This window comes from Topomyia yanbarensis, chromosome 2 (genome assembly GCF_030247195.1).
Source record: "Topomyia yanbarensis strain Yona2022 chromosome 2, ASM3024719v1, whole genome shotgun sequence".
Taxonomy (NCBI): domain Eukaryota; kingdom Metazoa; phylum Arthropoda; class Insecta; order Diptera; family Culicidae; genus Topomyia; species Topomyia yanbarensis.
The window spans coordinates 145072815-145097102 of NC_080671.1; the positions used below are offsets into that span (position 1 = coordinate 145072815).

General features: G+C 37.0%; 1 protein-coding gene across 1 annotated transcript in view; it reads right to left on the reverse strand.

Moving 5' to 3' along the window:
* Window positions 1-24288, reverse strand: part of LOC131679830 (probable serine/threonine-protein kinase roco5) — a 567409-nt gene that overhangs the window by 239944 nt on the left and 303177 nt on the right. The window contains exon 5 of the mRNA XM_058960578.1: window positions 1948-2129. The gene's annotated coding sequence lies outside the window, so the exon portion shown is untranslated. The remainder of the gene's footprint in view (window positions 1-1947; window positions 2130-24288) is intronic.

The following is a 24288-nucleotide window of genomic DNA, read 5'->3' on the forward strand; positions in this document are numbered from 1 at the left end:
AAGCTACCCGTTAAAGCAGGCGTCCCTCAAGGATCAAGCGTCGCACCAATACTATACAATATTTTTAACTCTGATCTTCCAAATCTACCTACAGGCTGTAAAAAGTCACTTTTTTGTGATGATACTAGCATCTCAGCCACTGGTAGGAGTCTTCGTATTATCTGCAGTGGACTGCAACGAAGCTTGAATATTTTCAATGATACCTGAAAAAATGGAAAAATTCCACTAATGCGGCAAAAACACAATTGATTGTGTTTCCGCATAAGCCAAGAGCTTCTTCTCTTAATCCAAATAATAATCATATTATTAAATTTAATGGTTTGAATCAAACGTGGTCAGATCAAGTTAAATACTTGGGTTTGATTTACGATAAAAAATTCACTTTTAAGGATCACATTGAAGGAATCCAAACAAAATGCAACAAATATATAAAATGTTTATACCCTCTTATAAATAGGAATTCTAGGCTCTGCCTAAAGAACAAACTATTGATTTATAAACGAATATTTAAACCGGTAATGCTATATGCAGTGCCAATTTGGGCAAGTTGTTGTACTACTAGGAAGAAAACGCGTCAAAGCATTCAGAATAAAATTCTGAAAATGATTTTGAAGCGTCCTCCCTGGTTTAGCACAAATGAGAAACATTAGAAATTATGACGAACAGTATTATAAGCAACTTCAGACAAAAATCGTTGCAATCTTTAATTGCAACGATTAGCTCTCTTTATAGTTCATAAGTTATTTTATAAGATTTGTTTAGCTCCTTATTCACAAGACAAGTGGTTTAAAACATCCTACGGAAAAAAATACTTAACTGCGAAAGCATATTATATATTAATAATAATTAACCGAATCATGAAAACAATAGGGATGAAAAGTCACCACTTGTGGCTGAACACCCAATATACTAAATTAGAAATGGAATGCAAGCAAAACAATATAATCAAATAGAAAATAATATATAAAAAAGCAGTCCCGTAAGAAAGTAATATGGATATATTACAGTTCACACTGTCTTACAAGCTGTTGCATTGTTACGTGGTGTTTGGTGTTTGGGTTTTCACTGGTAGTTTGAAGCTGTAACATCTGGATATATTCGATGACTGGGGCAATTACTGAATCGATTAACTAGAACGAAACAAAATCTTTCATCGCGCAGTATATGCAAAAAAGTCAGCTCCCTTTCTCTCCAAAAGAATCTAAGAAATAGATATTTTTTTGCAAAGACAGTGAGATTTGTCAATTTATTCGTTTCTAAAATACGGAATTTTCTAAATTGAGCCGTTTTGTCTCGCGCTACAGTGGCCTATACATAAAATAAGAAAGTTCGATCTCGTTATAGGCTTTCGTAAGTTAATACATCTGCGAACTACTCAGTACTCGTAGTGTAGCCTTAGAGCATTCTACCAGACATTTTCTTGAAATCGATATCGGCCCTTCTCATAAATCTTTCAGCATCGTCGCCCGCCACAATGTTTACCAAACGCAGTGACAACCTCATGCTGTGATTCAATTAATGTCGATGATTGCCGATTTTTTGTCCGTTGTCAGTGTGAATGTTGACAAATCTGCAGTTGCGTGGAAGCGAAGACTGCACGACGGGAAGACTGGTGTCTCTTTCCTTTCCCCATATAAATGAGAAACCGACCGAAGTTGCAGCGCCTCTACCGTTCGAATGCAAAAAGCTCAACGTATAAATTGATATGTATGCGTACATCATTATGGAAGGTACGTGAAAGAGATGTTGCTGTTACTGTCGCCAGATATTGGACAGAGTTGACAGTCTTTTTGATGTACTGTCTTTGGTGGAAGGGCTCGAACGTGGAGAAACAGAAAAATGCCCAATGTGCGGGATTGAGAGCCAGTATTTTATAGTAAAAATTTAGGAGTGTCCTGCTGGGCAATTGAAAGCCAATGGTCAGTTGAATTAATCGCTTGCACTTACCTACGTGCGTCGTGCAAAATATCTAGCATCGGTTTGGTTGTTCCATAGGTTGTTTTAGAACGAAACTTGAATTTTTGGTCGTTGACGTAGATGCTTCCATCAAATTGAATTCTTAATATTCGACACAATCATATTCTTCTAGGTTGTTTGTTACATACTGAAATGGTTGACAAAATATTTACCTGTAATGATAAAGAAAAATAAAACCTATTAGAAATTTGATATTAATAATATTAATATTGTGGAAATTTAATGGTTTGAGATAGATCCGTAAAGTTCAGAGTTTAGGTATAATGCGAATAAGGTAGGGTTACCAACCGTCCTTATTTTAAAGGACATGTCCAGAGCTTAAAAAAGTTGACATCGCTGCATGAACTTGAAAGAAAACGAAATTCAATTCCTGCCCGCTGCGATGAATGAAATTTTTGGTTCGTTTCCATCGTCATTCGTTCTCCCAACGCAGCGCTTTCAGGTACGGACATGTTCGGTTTCAGAAGCAAAGTGAATTTTATTTCTATGATGGCTTATGAGGGATTGTCGATCAAAAGTGCACCAGATATAGATTACGCAGTTCACTTATGCTCGAAAATGTAGAAGATGCTAACTTCTTCCTTCAAACTATCGATATAATAACAAATGAATGCTTTGGTTGGTGAATGAATTTATATTTCCTCTGCACTCAAGCATTCGATTCTGCATGAAATTTCAGTCAGTTGGAAAGTGAATGAATGAGAGAGGCGTTGAATCTGACTGTCGGTTTCGGTAAATGCAAGCAGAAATGGGTAACTGATTTTGAAATTTCGTAACACTGGACATGTCCTTATTTACGAGGTTTTTGGAAAGCGTCCTTATTTTACTTCAAATGTCCTTAATTTTAGTCTCGAACCTTGGCATATACAGGGTTGTGCAACATGAAGTTTTTTAACAGGGCATTTTCTAGTAGTTAACGGGTACTTACTGCAAACTGTCATGCTATTGTAGTATAGTATTGTTTGCCATTTCATAATAGAACGACTTACACTGGTTCACCATCTTCAAATTATTCATCTATATTTCGAAAATCAGCGATCTGTGGGAAATGTGTTTAGTGAACTCCGACCATAGCATGGTCGACATCATCGGCCAACTGACTCAACTATTCGCTATACAACCAAAAAGTAAGCGTTGTAGTTCTTGTTATTGGATGATTAGCGAACAAATCGACCACATCTAGCACGCAGCGAAGAAAACATAGCGGCGGTGACATCTCCAAGCATTGAAAACCAACATTACTCGAGTAATTAGCCAGATACTTGAAATACTCGAATCCGTCATCAAAAATTGGACCAGTCGAATGGACTATCTGAAGCGCCAACGTGGTCAACATTTAAAATAAATTGTTTTCAAACAATAAATGGCAAAAAATGTTCTTTCGATTAACAAATAAACAATTCGCGATTCACTCAATTTTCAATTTTTTTACTAGATTAACAAAACGTCATGACGAATCACCCAGTATTAAATTATTTAGATCTCGATTGAAATTCAACATCCCGCTGGAAAATTAGTCACTGGCATAACATTTGGCAGGGATGTCCTTAATTTGCTCTCAGTCTATTTGGTAACCCTAAATAAGGTCATTCCAGGTTACGATACTGTCAAATAGGTACACTGGAAAAAATAATCATTCAATGTATAACTTTGGTTTGGTCTATTTCGCGGATGCAATTATGGTGAAGTCCTTGCCATTTCCGTAAACGGATGTTTCGGACGGTACTATGCCTGGTACAATATAATATGCGACATCGCAATCCAGAATGTTCTCTGATTGATTGCAGTACCTTTAAACGTAGTTATTGATCACAGGTGTTGCTTCGCAATCTGCGTCATCTGATTAATAATTTTCTGTTCTTGGGAACGTTTTAAGACGATTTTCAAAATGAATAGATTCAACAATAGATTTCTTGTTTCGGCTTCGATACTGTAGAACACCTTACTCAAACTGCAAGTATCAATTTTTCAGCACAAACTACCAAGCTGCTGTCAAACGATGAAATGGCTACTAGATGCATTGCAAATAAATTGTTTCTGCGGATTCCCAAAAAATCAATTGCGCAGAAAAAAGCAAAATATAAACGTCGTTTTTTGTATTGGACCACAACCTACGCGGTTTACCATTGAAACTAATCATTGATTTTTTTTGCATTTTCACTCACTGAAATGTAGCTGCATACTATTGGCCATGATAGTACTGAAACAGTAACCGAACAGGTGTCAATAAACCGTGCGTGTGTGCGACAGGTTAAATAATCCCACCGTAGGCGGCAAACATGCATCGAACGAAGGAAAAAGTAGGTAAATATAAAATGAAAGAAAGCAAGAGCTTCAGCCGGACTCTCAGCCACACCATGGTTAGTGGGTCTTGGGGCTCTCGGTCTTAGTGGCACAGAATCGATAATGCGTGGCAAAACTTGAAACTGTTTCTTGGCTACATTTTGCATTTAATATTTTATGTTTCTACCGACCGGCTTGGGCTCAGCGTGGACTGCCTGCCAGGCAGGTGATTTAATATGGTTAATAAATTAAGTCCTCTGTCTTTTATTTTTCACCCAGCCCGGCCGATGGAGTGGAAAATTTGCATAACAGACTGTAATATGCGTGCCGGTGTACCTTGAGGTTGCTACTTATCATGAGAGCTGCTTCGAACTGCTCTACTGAAGCAAATTAAATCATAATCAACGTGTAGTCTTTAATTAGTTAAACTAGTAACGTTTTCGGTGGAAATCTAATCTGATAGTTTCTGATGACGTTTTTCTAATCTCAACAATATTCATATTCTCATTTACCATGTGTTAAACCACACTGAACCGAGCGCAAATTTTTTTTCTTGTAGCTTTAATGTTACAATTCATTTTATAAAAGTAATAATAAATATAGAAAGTTAAGATAGTGTATTTTTTTCGAATACTAGTTAAGCTCCCAAAAATAAATAAATGTGCGAAATCTTATATTGGATATATAGGATTTGGTCATGTATGCAAATTAGGGTGACAAGAAAAAAATGACCCGGGCAACCCCTGAATCGATTTCTAGTCCGATGTATGTTACAAATTTGAACCAAATCGGACAAACCTAGCTACCGGACCAACGTGTTCGTAGTTTGTATGGGATTTGTCCATAATTTACTTGAAGAAAGTCCCCTAACTTGGATTTTTACAGCTAGGTAGCATGTATCAGTTTAACACTGCAATTGGAGATGAGAAAGATAATTTTATTATCTAAAATTTTGTCAAAGACTGAAAATCAATCCAACTTCCTTAGTAAGAGTAATAAAACTATTGATGAAGGCCCCACGTAAAACTGACTCAGACATCACAGCATTAAAAGTGTAATAATTTCCCTTAAGGAAACCAGATTGATTTTCAGTCTTTGACAAAGTCGTAGACCATAAATTTAACTTTCTTATTTTTACTTGCAGTGGTAAATTAATGCATACAGTGCCACATAGCGGTGACAATGCAACTTGGTACACTTGCTCAAGGCCGCCTTAAGACTACTCGGTGCCTCTGGGCACTATTCAATTAAGGGTCTCCTATCATTGAACATATGTAAACAGATATACGGTAGTATCGTTCTTTATGCCACTGTAAGGCTCTTTCAAGTTTTCGCCAAGTAGGCCTACAATAAGGTTTTATGGAAAAAACATCAAAATAAGTGGAATAAAAACATGGTTATATATTCCGTCACCAGGTGACATTATACACGCAAGATGATCTGAATTGTATCAAAAAAATTATGGCAAGTGACTCTGCATACACAGGATTCCCAAAAAACGAAATCAAAATCCCTGGGTTATGGTAGAGTTTCTAGCGATTAAAATGGGAAAGATCTTATCACGGAGATGATTCGTTATCAATCCGAGAATTTTAAAAAGATGCATATTGTAATGACAGCTGGAAAGAAAACAGGACATTTGGTCGGTGTTATGTCAGACCGGACTTAGTGACAAAATATTGATTTCGAGAAAAACAATTTTAAAGTTTGAATCGCAGCATCCTTTACATTATGATCGAAAATTAATTTTTACCATAATTTTTGTTTATTATTACATATATCAAATCTGGCAAAAGTCGAATGTAGCTGACGAAATTCTTTATCCAGCGCTATCATTATCTTATTTTTTGATGTTTTGCGACTTAGTCCGGTCTGACTTAACAACGACCATTTGAAGGGTAGAAATAAAAGATTGACAGAATGATCGTGTGGTAGTCTGATCTTCACAGTTGCATGACGTTGTTTGAGAATAAAGAGTGTCTTGGCCAAGGAGGAATGATGAAGTAGGGCTGGTTTACCATCCACCATTTGAACGTCGCCTAGCTCGCATCCTTCTGATTTCGTGGTTGGTTTAAGGTGATTTTCGTAAACTAAGCGCGAATTTCTTTATGTCTTAAACATTTTAAAGAGTACGGTTCTCATATGTTCAATCTGAATTTGTTAACATCGACGCTATTCTATGCCAACAGTTACCAAACTTCGTTTACCATTGGGCAAACGTGGCTATTTTAGAAGACTTCCAGCAAAGTATCAGACATTTGAATTCCTACAAAGCGGAAAATATATAGAATCAATTATTTGTTGTTGATTTTGACCGTTGCTCGCTTGTATTGCCATTAAATTTTTCGCAGTTCTTTTTATAGTTCTAAAGCTAAAAAAGTTCCAATTTACCAGAAATCATGTGTTTTGCTTCGAGCTGAGCTAACTGAAACTGAAAAAGCATTTACCAAGGTTCGATTAAGCACATCGTTTAGCCGTGCATTATAAATTGGATTTACGATTCGAATTTATCTCATCAACATATGACAGCCATCTTGATTGCGATGTAGACGATAGGTTTTAAAATGCAAACAGTGTCAAATATGGTTCACTAGTTAATAAACTACCGGAGTTACAGTACTACGCAGTAACGTAGTCCTGGTTAGATTTGTTTGCAACATCTTGATTTTGAGTAGTACAACATTCATGATGTGATGAAACTGGACGGAGTCGACATCCAAGTTTGGAAAAAGCAATATTCTCATCCAATGCACATCACACTCCGTCGAATGTTACTATCCCTCAGGCCCGTGTGCAAGGGGAGGGTTTTGGGGGTTCAAACCCCTCCCATGAGGGTTTCGAATTACTTTCAAAATATTATAAACTTCCTGTTCAGGGATGAAATTATACAGCGAGCCGTGTCATTCGAGTTCGGTCACTCTAGAAACAAGTCGTTGAAAAAACCAAGAAAGAAACCTCGCGGAGGTGGCTGGTAAGGGGTGTAAGTTATGTTGGTCGGCATCTCTGGATCGGTTCATGTTTTAGCATGTTTCGATATTAGCACTAGTTGTGAGTAGATCAGCTTCACAGCAAAGGTCGATCAGCGGACTAGCAAAGTGATCTAAGGAAAAAGTATGATGTCAGAGAAAATCAAGATATCGTTATTATTATTTATTGCGGATGATCTCTCCATCGGAGTGACTGACCGCTAAATGGCCCGCGAAAATGGTCATCGGGATCGGGAGGAATACCGCCGCCGAAAAATTCTCAGCAGCAGCTAGCAAATAAATAGGAACGACTAACACCAAGCAGGATAAGAAACCCTGCGAAAGTGGTTGTAAAGAGATGTAAATCATTAGGGTCAACATCTCTGGATCGGTTAATGTCTCAAGAGATGATGACATTTGCAGCAGATCTAAGCAGGTCAGATATACCGAGAAGATTGGACAGCAAACAAGAAAAAGCATCAATGGAAAAAAAAACATGAACGATTAACACAAAATAAAAAGAGCATGAGTACAATCTCCACTGAAGTAGTGCCTACACGGAAAAAATCCGATCATAAATCCATGAAAACTGAATGATTTACGAAAACCGTGACCAAGTTCCTGAAATTGTGAGTAATAAACCTCGTATCCCTGAAACAATTTGTGTTTCCACAAAACTAAATCGTCCTGACTATATACATGGCGTTACATTCAAATGTTTGGTTGGGTTACTGTTGTTCGCTGGACATGTTCAGATTTTGTTATGAGTCTTGTTCATAATTTGGGAATACACATCCGACAGTCAAGCGATTTTGATGATTTCCGGAGCCAATCCCCGATTTTTGTGATTTCTTATGACGTTACCGTGCTATTTTATTCATGAGTTTACTATCCGATTTTTATGCCAGGGTAGCGGGATGTTCATGATTTCATGATATTTGTCGCAATTTTCGTAATTTCTATTCTCGTTATCGTGAGATTTCAGTCATGAGTAAAGTGATTCAAGCTCATAATTTCAGGATCCTGGTCACGATTTTGAATATTTTATTAACGAGTAATGTGATTTATGTCCATGACTGCAGGAACTTTGTCATGGTTTTCATAACTTCTATTCATGTTGTCGTAATATTTTAGTCACGAGTAGGGATTCATTTTTATTTATTTTCATGATTTCAGGATCTTAGTGACAATTTTTGATATTTTTGTCACGAGTTGTGTGATTTATGATTATAATTTCACGATTTTTGTAATATCTGTTTATCTTATCGTGATATTTTATTCTAGAGCTTACTTTCAAATTTGACACGTGGAGTAATGTGACATGATATCAGCAGTTTCATCGTGGTATTCGTAATTTCTTTTCGCCTTGTCGCGATCTCTTATTTTTTGGTTACTATCGGTTTTTTACTCGTTGTAACGTGATAAGGTGAACTGTATCATAAAAGTGTGACTGGTTCGCGGTATCTTGTTCTGTAAACTATATCACGAACACAATTTGTGGCGCTCAGCGCAGTTTTCGTTTCCTATCCAGACATCACACTGAACCGTATCAAATGAATAACGATGTTCGATGTTCTTATATTTTTTGTATCTACAGCTTGTATCTATTCTTGATCGCTAGCAGCTGGATATTTCATGAAAAGTGCACAGAACAAGAATGATTCTACGACTAATACTCCAAATTTTGTGAAATTAGTTCACGTAAAAATTTCATTATACTAGAAATCATGAACCACTTCACGAATACATGAGTAATATGTAATGAACTTGGGAACTATTTCACGAGCACGGATACTGGATCGTGAGCAATATATTAGGTTTTACACCAACCGACATAAGCCCACACAATGAGCCGGATGAACTTCGTTTGACAATTCTCGGTGGTTTGTTTACATGGAAGTTACGTGAGTTCGAATGTAACAGATGAGCACCCGTTGCACTCGCACTCATGCAACTGACAAAGTAAACAAACCACCGAGAATTGTCAAATATGAACTTCATTCATCATGAGTTCATTTGTGTAGTCATCTTGTAGAACTCAATTAGAAATCATGAACCTGTTTACGATTACATGAATAATATTTGATGGATTTGTGAACTTTTTCACAAGCACGAATGGTAACTTGTGACTATTATACTAGATAAAATGAACTAGTTCACGATATGAATAACATTTTATAATTTTGTGATTTATTTCACGGGTACACATGGTCAGTCGTGACAATTATACCAGGAATCATGAACGAGTTCTCGAATACATGAATAATATTTCATGATATTGTGAACTGTTTCCGGCGCACGAATGGTAAGTCTTGACTAATATATAAGGCATCACGAATTAGTTCACGACGATTGAATGGATTCATGAATAAAATTCTGAGTTTCGTTAAATAGATCACTAGAAAATATCCACAATGTTTTGATTTTGTGAACATATGCTTAAATCTATGAATGACATCATGAGTCAACTGAGTTTAATGATCATAAAGTTGTGGAACTAGTTCACGTACAGAAAAACGATTTGGTAATTTTTTTTTTATTCATTTCGTTTATTTGATAGGCACAAATGCGTTAGCTTGGCGGTGCCAAATGCTTTTGTTTTTACATTTTGGATATCTTAAAACTAGGAGGTTACAATGTTGAAATATTTTTTTTTACAAAGGAAAAGAAAGTTTACAGCTATCTTAAGACTAGAAATAAGATTCAATATACTAGAGAGGGCCAAAAGATTTTTTTATGAAAAAATTTAAAACAAGGGATTCACTTTGATACACAAGAGAGGGAGTAATAGTATTTTACGAAATATTTTACGGTTATCTTAAAACTAACAATATAGTTTAGTACACAAAAGGGGGAACAAATATTTATGAGAAATTTCACAGAAATCTTAAAACTAGGGATTCAATTCTATTTACAAAATGGAGGACAAGAGTTTCAATAAAGAGTAAAAATTATAGCTATCTTAAAACTAGGAATACAGAATACTAATTTGAATTTTTTAACTAAAACTTATGCTTGGTCAAGATATTCAGAGGGTGGCTTATTTCCGCATTAGTGTAGCAGCAGTTGTATCAAGGACAGGGGAGAGACAGGGAAAGAAGAGCAAAACTTGCAACTTTCGCTCGAACGGTGGGGGGGGGGGGGGGCAGGGGGATCAGCGAAATAAATTTGCGCCTCAGTCTAGTAAGTCGTCGAGTACCGGATTGGCGGATGGTATTCTTCGGACCCGCGGGGAATCCTTCAAAAGTCATCGGACCTCGAGTCGCTCTCGCTTCAGTTTCCTTCTATGCAGGCGTAGTGGTAAGGGCGACGGCGGTTACATAGTGGCACTCTGGAGCTGATCGGTTCCACAAGGCAGGAGGAAACTCTAAAAACGAGAAATAAAAGAGAGGGGCTAAAATCGATTTGGTAATGACAAGGAAACCGTGACTGAATTTCACAAAACAATATTTCCACTGTTTCCGCATTATGAGGGCGTCACTAAAGCGAAATTGAACATTATTATCAAATACATGATTATTGTTCATAGTCCTGTTTTCGTAGCATAAAAACGTGAGCATCACAGAATTCATGGTGCTTTATTCACGATTTTGGGAACAATGTTTATACGGTTCAACGGTGGCGCCGGATGGATGAGGATGGCAAGATACAGGAGGTTGTTTAGTGGATAGGATAAACTACTTCAAACCAATCAGACAATACCGCTAACCAACTCCATTCCTTCTCGATAATAGACATTTACTCAATTTGTTGAGCTGAATCGATTGGTACACAATACTCGGCCTTCCAGGTATCATAATTTTTTTTAAAAAACGTAGAAAAATCAAAACCCTCCCCATGAGCATTTTCTGCGCACGGGCCTGATCCCTGAAATCAGTCGATCAGGCATTGCATTTATCGCTCATATGAGTAAATGCGCCCGGATAGTTTGCTACTGCGACAATAAAAACTCACATTTTCACGCGAAAAGATATTGGCACTCACACAACTTCTCCGGATAAATACAACGTGTTATTTCTCCGGATAAATAAAACAGCCGGAGAATGAGTGAATGAGTTTATCATGGTATCCTTTTTTCGCTCATTGCTTTCCTGTCGTTATTCCAAAACACGAAAAAACAAGTCTATCATATTTCTTTGCCGCTTTTCTTTGTAATTAAGTGTATTTTTTGAAGTTTTTATTGATTTCCACGAAATTAAAATTTTATCACCTTCTCCGGTGAGAAGGAAAAAGTCAAATAAATTTTATCCGGAAAATCATTCTCACGCTATTTGTGGAGACGGAGAATTTTGCGACTTATTTTATCTCGGAAAAGTTGGACATCGGATAAGCTTCTTCTCGCGTGAGTGAGAGAGAATTACAATGCCTGCAGTCGATACTTTGTTGATTTTAGGCGCACATATTGCCTTGGTTTTCACTAATGTTCCATCCTCGCTGTAGGAATAGAAATAACGGCTCTTGCTAATATTTTCCATATTTGTACAAATTTTTTGTTGAGTTTGAGATATATCATTATCTACTACATGCTGAAAGCATCTACGCTAACTAGCGCCGCATAGTGAGAGTATTATAAACTAATCTGTTACTGTTGGGTAGTCCATGCCCTCTCCAGCAACTTTGTTGACAACACCACCCTTCTAAACTGACTTTATATTGAGATGCAGAAATTGAAAGGAAAAATTCGTGCTCACTAGCGTCACCGTCTCGAGATACATGCTTTGAAAAAAAAAATGCTCACTAGCGCCGCCTGGCGTGTCCATTCCAGTTTATCCATAATCGAGCAGCCTTTGACCTTCCCGAGAACTTTGCCGAAAACACCATTTTTCCAAGTTATTAAACTTTTGAGATATATCATAATCTACCATGTGCTGAAAGCTTCTACGCTCACTAGCGCCGCGTAGTGAGAGTATTTTAAACTAAATCGTTACCGTTGGGTAGTCCTCGACCTATCGAGTAACTTTGGTGAAGACAGTACTACTCTATCTAATCACGATGTTGAGATATAGAATTAGTTTAACATGTGTTGAATATTTGCATTAGCACTAGCGAGGCCTGGTGGGGCAATTGCGAGTTATACTTTCTACCATATAGAAACTCTGGACTTTTTTTACAAATTCTCTGAAGACACGACATTTCAAAATAATCAGGGTCTTGATATATTTGACATTGAATCCATTTGATGATAGTCGAATTTACGACTAGAAGGTCGATTTATTTGCTCTTTCTTCATTGCACCCCTGGTGGCATAGTTCTCAACTAATTGGATACTCTATAACTCTTAGTTGTAGGCCCAAGTAAGCACAACAACTTTGTCAAAGAAAGTATGGCGCTACATGTTGACGCGGATGAAATAATCGGCCACAGCCCCAATTAGTCGAAATCCCATAAGCTATGGGTATCCTACAACGCGGGTACCGCGCAGTAGGAATCCGCGCAGTAGGAAGCCGCGTAGTAGGAGACCTGACTGTACCTCTCAACCCCCAGCCCTTTCTCACTCCCCACCCTTTCAAACCTACCGCCCACATGCATTCCCTTCATCCACCCCGTATACTACAATAAGTTAGATGATACCCGACGCATCCTCCCTCTTCCACTAATTATATTCCTTCCCTTCTCCGCCATGAAGCTAACATGAAGACAACATTGTACTCACGCTGATTAAGCTATATAAATATTATATTTTTGTTTGTTTCAAGTGTGTCAGTACCGACATGTTGCTTATCAGGTTCGTGACATTAAATAATAGTTTGGATAAATGGTCGGTGTTAAGTCAGACTGGACCAAGCCGCAAAACATCAAAAAATGAGTTAATGATAGCACTGGATAAAGAATTTCTCCATCTACATTCCACTTTTACCAGATTTGAAATATGAAACAATAAACAAGAATTATGGTAAACATTATTTTCCAATTATAATGTAAAGGATGCTGCGATTCAAACTTTAAACGCGTTTTTCTCGAAATCCATGCACTGTCACTTAGTCCGGTTTGACCTAACACCGACCAAATGAGAAAGGCACAATTGCACCATTAGGTGGATTAAAACAGATTTTTCTATGTACGATTGTGGTTGTCATTTTTCTTTGATGAGGCCGATAAAACAGGAGAATATGAAGAAGAAAGTCATTAACAAATGACGCAGTGGGCTTTTCTGTTGCCATAAATCTTGTTTCGGATTGGTCAAAATTGAGTTTTATCGGTAGTTTCGAGATAAAAAGTGTCCCTAAGTGTTCCAAATGAGAGATCCACGGTGAAACTCGGCCCTTTCTCTCTTTTCATCGAGCGCGTAACATTACTTCAAGGGCATCGGACGCCATACTTAATTTTACAGGTATCAAACTAATACACTCAAAAGTGTCAAATGCTCCCACCTTTCTTTCTCTTCATCGTGGTTTAAACCTATGCTTGCACATCGTTCGGGTTCAGTGAGCGAGGCGAACGTGTATACAAAGACAAAGCATGCTTGTGGTCAAACGCGCGCTAGAAATTTTTTTCACAAGTGCAAACAGCTTGAAGAAGGGGAAGACTGAATGCCAGTGTAAACTTTGAACTATGGACTACTTTCAATTCAAATTTCTGTCGCTTTTAGCAATTAACTGAAGAGATACAAATAATCTAGATACATTTTTTCGAATACAATACATACTGGTCCGGTAGCTAGACTTGTGAAATTTGGACCTGGTGGGACTAGAAATCGGCTCAGAGGTGAGCCGTGAGTTTTCAAAAATTCGTTTATTTTCTGGGCAGTCGAATGTACATATCCGAAAAATGGCACTTGATCGTCTTTGTTTTATCTTAGATCATTTATAAGAAACGTTTTAACCTAGCTTTTAAAAGAAATGTATAGAAACCGTTAAAATTTGCAAAATCTTTTTATAACACATTTGATCTAGTTCTACAGTCGTTAACAATATGCTTATTTTCTTTTCAAGAAATTGCGTTCCTATATTTATCAAACTTCCGTTCTTAATAGATAAGCAGCATAATTTTAGCGAGTAAAAGTAAAAATTTTCATGGATTCGTCCTATCTTTGGCCTCAATTGCGTAGGTATTATTGTACCAGAGTAAGATAATGTTACCCAAAATACGACTTCTAAAAGTGTGAAAAACAAATAAACGATAAGAACGTCGTGAATTGGCAAACATCAACGACCTACATTATCGCTGTCAGTTCTCGGGAATTAGCCAACAACCCAGCTAACTCTTCAATATACGCGCAAAAATAAACAATCTAAATAATTGTACAACCACTTGAGCCAAGAAAGTCGCTGCTGTGCGTTGGACCTGGTTGGACGATTGGGTTGGGTGTGGGTGATGACTCGACCAAACGACAGAGGACACCCGATGGCTGACGACCATCGACCGACGACGGTGTGACCTACTTATTGGAATTCGCACACTTCTTTGATTCGACAACCCCCGACAGTACGCGATTCGCGAATCATCCACCCAAACTTAGAGCGCGTGACGGCTACCTACATGACATCAGTTACGAATACCATCAGAAGTCTTTTTTTTGTTTTCACACCTTACTCTGCTCAAGCACGAAAGCTTAGTTTTAGTTCAATCGATTGATTTTTAATTGTCACCGTTCTGCTGTCTTGATGGACTGAACGGGTGAAGGGAGGAAGAGGACTAGATAGAAAGCAAGAAAGACAAATGACTTTCCTTTGCTGCGAAATGGCCAACCGAGGAACCGGTTTTCAGTTCGTTTTTATTGTTGTTGTTGTTGTTGTGGGTTTAAGCCGGAGCTTATTAGTAGGTCTTCGTGGTAGTTGAACAACAGCAAAAATTGTTCGGGAAGGTAGACGCAAAAAATGGACACTATGAGATATTTTTATTAATTGAAATAAGGAAAGGACTGGATTGGCTTGTTGTGGCGCGTGATTTTCGGTGTCTGGGCATGAATGACCGAAGAGAAGTTTTTGAAAGTGAGACGTGGATTTGCGGTTTTTTGGCAGTGGTAATTTATGGTTGGGGAAGGAAAATTGCAGAACATATCTGTTGGGTGAAATATGAATAAGTAACATTTGAGAATATTAATTTACAATATCTAAACGAAATAAAACAATTCACTGCGTGACAAGAATAGAATAAAAATCGACTTTTTTGCCTTTCAATTTACTATTTACAATTTATTATTCCGCCTACCCTGAAACAGTAAATAACCCCGATGTGTGCTAATTTTCAAAGCGACTTGATCAAAGTCAAAGATCACCTCTGTTTAACGTCGAATCGTCATCGAGCTTGGCTTATTTATAACCAAACCTGAAACGGTACAAGTTGCCTTTTCCCCATGGGCGCTTGTTTTAATGATCACGGCGCGCATCAATCAATTCTAGAAGTCTGCACTTCGTGTTGTGAAACTGATTGTACACAACACTTCGCGTTATGATCGAACGATTCTCTGAAGGGATTGATTGTTTACCAACCGGAGACGGTTTCGCGAGCATGGTGTTTTTGTGGCCTGAGAACTTCCAATTAATTCAATGCCCCACTGCGCCGCTAGTGGCTTCGCTTGGAGTCGCGTTTGTCAAACTGCTTGGTATACTGGGCGCTCATGTGGTAGAGTAGTGAAATAATATTTGAATTAAGTATGTTGCTAGAAATTTTCGTATTTAAGGTACTTAAGAAGTCTTCTGGAAATTCCCAAAATTTGTAATTGTGCGCGAAATTCAGCATAATTTTTAATCGAATCCTTCAACTTACCAATCTTTCTCCTCCCAGAACACATTTGTGGAGTGTGCAGAACATGGAAAAAATTGTTCCTGAAATCATAAATAAAGTGCCATGAATTCTGGAACAATCACGTTTTTACGGTACGAAAACAGGACCATGAACAAAAATCATGTGTTTTATAGTTATGTTCAGTTTCCTTTCAGTAACGCCTACATAATGCTTTAATTAGTGGAAATATTTTTTTAGTTTTGTGAACTTCAGTCACGGTTTCCGCCCTCTCATTACTAAATGGATTTTCTATGCGTGAACTGGTTCACAACTTTTAGAACACTTCATAAAACCATAGGTGGACTCTTGATGTTATTCATAGATTTAGGAACACTAGTTCACAATATCAAAATATTCTGAATATTTTCTCGTGAATTATATCAGGAAACTCGGAATTTTATTCGTGAATTCATTTGATTCTCGTGAACTAATTCATGATTCCTAATATATTATTCACGATCCAATATCCATGCCCGTGAAATAGTTTCCAAAATCTTGAAAAAATATTCATGTATTTGTGAACTGGTTCATGATTCCTAGTGTAATAGTCACGACCACTCGTGAAATAATTCATTAAATTATAAAATTTTATTTATGTATTCGTGAACTGGTTCATAATTATTAGTACAATAGTCACGACTAATCTTGCGTGCCCCTGAAATAATTCAAAATTATAAAATATTATTCATGTGCACGTGAAATGGCTTATGAATCCTAGTACAATAGTCACGGCTTACCATTCGTGCTCGTGAAATAGTTCACAAAATCATCAAATTTTACTCATGGATTCGTGAACTTGTTCATGATTCCTGCTATATTATTCACGTTCCAATATCCGTACTCGTGAAACAGTTCACAAAATCATGAAGTATTTTTCATTTCTTCATGAACTGGTTCATGAAACCAACCATAATAATCACTTTTTTTTATTTAATAGCCCGCCTCTTACCCCCACACCAAAAAGCTCACAAACGCAGTTCTCAGCGTACAAAAAAAGGTCAGCACAACAAGACAGACAAAACACAAAATTTGACAAGAAGCTACGGCGAGTACCCAGCGGAAAAAATCCTTTTAAGGATCCCATCGTAGCTTTGCAGGAAGCTTATAATAATTTAAATTTATTTATTGCTTATTGCTAGAAAAAAATGCATTTATCAATTGTTTTTATTAAAAAAAATGTTAACCAATTATAACTAAAGGAATAAGCTCGATTGGTGGTGAACGAAGTTTAAATTTAAAATTCTCCTATTTTATTTTTTAAAATTAGCTTCAATTTTGCTTGGAAACGAGTGCGACATGTTCTTTGCTTTAAATCAATAGGAAGCTGGTTGAATAACTTAGGTCCGATGAAAGAAATGCGTCTTTGACCAGGGTTTGTGGATACTCTGGAGTATAATAAATAATTGGCTTGTCTAGTGCTGTGAGCTCGAATGCCTGTTGTAAATCCAGAATTATTATGAGCAATAGTATTATGCAAAGCATTGTGGATGTATATTATTGTTTGGTAGTTAGTCAACCCAAGCAAAGGTAAAATGTTATGGGCATTATTATTGTATAACAAAATAGTAGGGTACATAATTGGTTTTTTATAAATATTTTTAAGACATCTGTTTTGAAGCGTTTGTAGCTTTTTCAGATTCGAAATACTGGCACGGCCCCACACAGATACAAGGTTGTTCAGCAATGAGTGGATGTGCGCATAATAAAATTTTAGAAGTACATGCTGGGGAACAAAAGAGCATACTTTACGCATAGCCCCACATAACGATGCAACTTTTCTCTCTATAGATGTTATATGCTCAATCCAGGAGAGTGTGGGGTCTAAGTGAAGTCCTAAATATTTGAAGCAGTTAGATTCCTGAATTACAGATTGTCCCATTCTTGGGTCTGGATGCATGCCTATAGCTCTTCTAGATGAACGAAACAGCATATATTTAGTTTTTGATAGGTTCAAGGAAAGAAGGTTTTCGTTGAAATACGTCGTTAGTATTTTTAAATCCGATTCAATGTCGCGTACAATATCCAGGCAGATATTGTTCGGGTAGAACAACGCTGTGTCATCAGCGAAAAGACGAGGAGTCCCTTTTAACCCGAGTCTACCTAGGTCATTGATGTACAATAAAAATAACAGTGGCCCAATATTACTGCCTTGAGGCACTCCTATTTCTATTGGTCTATAAGAGCTACACGAGTCTCCAATAGATACGAATTGGTTCCTATACGACAGATAGCTACGAATAATATGACTTGCTAATCCCCTGATACCATAGCATTCTAAGTTCTTAAGCAGGATTGTGTGATCCAGAGTATCGAATGCTTTTTTAGGTCCAGAAAAAGGGCACCAACAATTCTTTTGCTATCAATTTGATCAATGATGGAGTCAATTAGTGCGGTCATTGCAATGAAAGTGCTGCAGCCCTGTCTGAACCCATACTGGTAGTTGTACATTATGTTATGTTTGTTCAAAAACTCGAGTAGTCGAGTGATGAGCAATTTCTCAAGAATTTTATTGAAAACGCACAATGTTGAAATTGGTCTATAGTTGCAGGGTTGGTTTGGATCACCAGCTTTGAAAATTGGAATTACTCGGGCTATTTTTAAACAGTCTGGGTACCTACCGGTTTGAATTATTAAATTAAAGGCTTTGGTTAGGATGTTCGCAAAAGTGGTACAGTTACTCTTAAGAACACTAGCGGGGATCTTATCTGGACCACAGCTGTTATTTTTTTCGAGGCCTTTAATCAAAAGGATCACTTCGTTTATGGTTGCAGGACGCAAGAAGATTGTTTCTTGGACGAGTTGTATATTTGTAATAGGAATTAAGTTGGGACTCGTGGGAATATTGCCAGCCAAATTTTTGTCAATACTAGAGAAATATTCGTTGAAAACATTACATACTTCTTTAGTCTCAGTGACTCTGATATCATTCTGATATCATTGCAAATTAGACTGATGGGAACATCCGACTTTGAACGACCAAAAATGGTATTACTATTTTTCCAAAGTTTTGAATGAGTTGTGTTGGATAGAAGGTTTTGAAAGTATGCCTTTTTGCACCGCTTTTTCAGTAGATTAACTTTTTTAGTTATGTGTTGCAGAAGAGCTTTGAGGTTTTCATCATTGGGGTTATTTTTTACTCGTTTCAGATAATCACTTTTGATTTTAATCAGTGTCCACAAATCGAAATTGATCTAGGGGAAAACGCCTTTACATTTAAAAGTTTTGGAGACCGTTCTAGTGTTTTCCGCAAGTAAAGAATTGTAGGTTGTGATGATATTTGTAAGACATACATCTACATCATCAATCAACTCGATGAACCATTCGTGATCGTGAAATAGTTCACGAAATCATAAAATGTATTCCTAAACTGGTTCATGATTCCTAGTACAATAGTCACGATTAGGATTAGGACCTCGAACATCGTAATTCATTTGATAAGCCTCATCAGAAACCGACACTAACTTATTGTCGGAATAGATTAGCGCCGGCTTGACGCAAATCCCTTAAAACTAAAACACACTTTGTGTTTCAATCGAACGACTGATCAAACGTGATGTCCCGTTCAAGCAGAAGTTCTGTTTATGCCGATGAGACACAGTGAAGCCGAAACTTGTCTTGGCTTAGCAGGCCTATGCGAAAGCACTATGCTATATTTTACCCTAAGGAGGAAAATTTGGTAAAAACCAAAATTTCTCACTAGGGTGAAAATTTGTTGGTAAAACCAGTCTTTGTACTTGAGTACTGTACTAAGCCGGCACTAATCTATTCCGACAATAAGGTAGTGTCGGTTTCTGATGAGGCGAAGCCGAAACGCAACTGAGTATGAAATAAGGATTTGTGCCCTCAAGTACAAAGACTCGTTTTACCAATAAATTTTCACCCTAGTGAGAAATTTTCGGTTTTTACCAAATTTTCCTCCTTAGGGTGAAATATAGCATAGTGCATTTGATAAGGTTAAGTGTGATGTCCGGACAGAAAACGAAAACTGCGTTGAGTACTGCAATTCGTGCTCATAGAATAAAACTGCTGTCGAATTTGAAAGTTGCTGTAGAAGATTAACCACACTCGTGAAAAAAAATGTCTAAAACCATGACGAAGATCCTGAAATCAAGAACATAAATAAACATAAATCTCTACTCGAGACCAAATTTTATCACGATAACATGAATCATGACAATGGTTACTTCATTAACTTAAATCGCATTTTTCGTGATTAAAATATCAAAAATCGCGACTAAGATCCTGAAATCATAAAAACGAAACACTACACTCATGACTAAAATATTTGAATTTGAATTTGTTAAATTTTTATTCATTTAACATATGTCTCAATGAAATTTCCCAAAACTAGTGTGATTAAATTCGTCTTCTAAATCCATATGCGGTGAGGTTAAAATCAAATAATTCGGAGAACTCGTTGAACCTCCGAACCATTGCGATGACAGAACTGTTGGCAGCATGGTCAGTTGGTCTCATTTCAGGAACAAGCATAACTCTTTGGCGAAGAGTACGATGTGGTGCATAGAAATGCAGTTGTGCTAGTAGGTCAGGTACATCGTATTCATCCAGCAGTATTTTGGCCACAAAGACTGCATGCGATGTCATTCTCCTTTCAGCAAGGGTGTGCAATAGACAGCCCAGAAAAATAATGAATTTTTGAAAACTCAATCGGCCCACACCTGATTCGATTCCTAGTCCCACCAGGAGTTCTAGCACCAAATTTGAAGCAAATCGGACAAGTCTAGCTACCGGACCAACATGCCTGAAGCTTGTATGACATTTTTTCGACAATTTACATGGAGAAAACCCACTAATTCGCATTTTGCCGCTAGGTGACACTGCTTGCATCTTGCATCGTATTATCACTGTAAGTGAAAATAAGAAAGATAATTTAATTGTCTACAACTTTGTCGAAGACTGCTAGTGAATCCGGCTTTGTTAAAGAAGTTATTAGAATTTTAACGAATTGATGTCTGTTTTTGGGTACAAAAACTACAAAAAACCGAAATTTGACTTTACCTTATTTTTACGAAGCTTCATGTCTATTTTTTATAAAACAAATAAATCTTAGATTTGAGCAAGAGAAATAAATTACAAGCGAGATTTTATTTTCCTTTAGAGTGGGATGTACCAAATTTACTTTTAAGAGTTTGTTTATTTTAAATACAATTTTTTGTGAAACTAGTTGGCAATTATTTCAAATTTTTTTAAGCTTAAACTCGCAACTTTTTTTTATTGTTCAATATTCCAACGTGTTAAAATGGATGAAACATTTTGTACATTGATAAAGCACTGAAATAAAACAATTTTAGCAGTTTTAAAGGTTTTCAGAATCTTTTATTCTAGTTGGACACAAATTATACAAATTTTGGTTACTCGAATTTTACAGTACATTGAATACTTTGTATAATACCAATTAACATCTATTTAACAATGAGTATCTTTCCAGAATTAGTTTAAACAAACATTTGAATGAAAAACATTGACATCAATAACTTAATGTGGGTTAACATGCAGGTTATCAAAGTCACCCCGGAATACCAAAACGGACATCAACTTGAAATCATTTTTGGAAAAATAGCTGTAAGCGGACAATTTTAGGTAAAACCATCCAATATTGTTCTCCTTACATCAGTACATGGTTTAAAAATATTAAACTTGAAAAAAAATGAGTCGCGTCTAAAAATATGCAATGATTACTTCGAAAAGTGATCAATGTCACCCCGGTTTACGGTACTCGATTCCCACGAACTATACATTTTTGTGAAATTTCCGTTAGGTTTAACTCAATAGTATGTTTAGAAGCATTATACCACATAATACGAGTTATGTTTTGGTTGGAACATTTTAGTTCCAACTGTGACCGCATAGAGGACGCCGACACTAACTTTTCATAGAAGAGAGATAGAATATCGAGATGTTCGGGAGAATTTTTGCAAAATGCCTGTTCTACAACTTTGTGGAAGACACCTAATTTCTATCTCTCTCCGTTGAAAAGTTAGTTTTGGCGCCCTCTAGGCGGTACATTGTGGAACTAAAATTTTCTAACCAAAGCATGACTCCTATTATTTACTACAATTCTTCTGATTATAGTATTGAGCTAAATCTAACGGTTATTTCACTAAAATGTTTAATAACTTCTTTTAGCTAAGTCGGATTCAAAGTCTTCGACAAAGTTGTAGATAATTAAATTATCATTTTTATTTTCACTTACAGTGATAATACGATGCGAACTGTGTCACCTAGCGTCAAAATGTGAGCTACTGGCTTTTCTCCCTATAAACTGTCGAAAAATCTCATACAAACTTCAGGCACGTTGGTCCGGTAGCTAGACTTGTCCGATTTGCTTCAAATTTGGAACAAGTACTCCTGGTGGGACAGGAAATCGACTCAGGTGTGGGCCGATAGGGGTCATTTTTTCATGTCACTCTAGTGTGCAAGCCTAACAAACGACAGCGGTCTTCATACGGCGGCAAGTTCACTCCATGTCAAGAAACGCAGAGCGTACCTGACATGCCGGCTCTGAACGCCTTCGATCCTATTAATCCAAACAGCATGGTAAGGATTCCAAACGACTTTTCCAAATTCTTGCATCGAACGCACCAATGAACAGTATAGAGCATTTAAACGCAAAGGATCACGAAATTATTTGGATATCTTAAACAAGAATCCCAGTTGCCGATTGGCCTTGTCGATTGTAGCAGTGAAGTGACGATGGTAAGTTAGCTTATAATCCGAGTAATACTCCAAGGCTTTTGATAAAGTCAACACGTTGTAGCTGATTTCCAGAAATATTATAATCAAAAGGGATGGTGTTCCTAGTGCGATGAAAGCTGATAACACTGCATCTGAGAATGCACAAAACCATCATATTCCGCACACACCAGTCGTTAAGAGTATCCAGAACGGCTTGCAGTCGAACTGATCACGAATTTCGTAATATAGTTTAACACTGTCAGCGAAAAATAGTTTGCTACCAGGATTTAAAATACCCGCAACGTCGTTAATAAACAGGGAAAATAGCAGCGGTCCGAGTGTACTACCTTGAGAAACTCCAGAGCTGTTCGAAAAGCAATCAGACTGAGCAGTGCCAATACAAACAGCAACTTGACGATGAACCAGATACGATCGAAGCCAGAAGCCACTTACAAAACCTAGTCGTGCAGCCAAGTTTTTTTCAGTTTGGCAATCAGGATATCGTGATTCACTTTGTCAAAGGCGGGTTTCAAATCTATATATATATATATATATATATATATATATATATATATATATATATATATATATATATATATATATATATATATATATATATATATATATATATATATATATATATATATATATATATATATATATATATATATATATATATATATATATATATATATATATATATATATATATATATATATATATATATATATATATATATATATATATATATATATATATATATATATATATATATATAGATAGCTCACTAGATTGGTTTCCACCGAACGGCCAGGATAGAAACCATGCTGACAGGTGCTAACATAGTGTCGGCAGGAAGCAAAAAGTGTTTCGTTAACCAGTGACTCAATCAGTTTTGATTCAACTCCAAGCGAAGTAACTCCACTAATACTCGGACCGGGATCGAAGGACTCTTTTGTCTTCTGGATTGCCGAACGAACTATTTCATCGTCGATGACGAAAACATCCATGCTGAAAATGCCAGAAGGTACGTCTTGAACAGCATTGTCAATCACCTCAGGCGATGCCGAATCTTGAGAGAAGACGCTTGAAAAGTGCCGTGCAAAACAGCTGCACTTATCTTCAGCAGAGAAAGCTGCATCGTTGTCGAGAAACATTTTAGATAGGAGACCAGTTTCCTTCCTCTTAGTGTTAACAAACGACCAGAATCCCTTGGGGTTCCGACGTAAGTTCTGTTGTATTCGATTTACGTAACGTATATAGAGAAATCTGTTATAATTTGTTATACTAGCGTAACGAAGAAATCGGCGGAACTTCAGCAAAACTTCCGAAGCAGGATGGTGATTGTCAAGGGGTACTAAAATTCCGGACGCCTCTACAACAGAACATTCACGTACTGCACTTTCACTGACAAAAACTAGATCTAAAAAGCGGGACTGATGATTGGAAATTAGACTAACCTGTTTAAGTCCATGAAACTGCACAATATTACAGTCATGTTGCTTTTCCGGAGGTATGTAGGCAGCTCCAATGAGACAGTTTCTAGATGCTCTGCTAAGTTTCACCCAGACACTCTCAGTGGAAGGGAATCATCGTTCCGTCATCCGACAAGAGACGAGAATGTTCGAAACAGCCACAA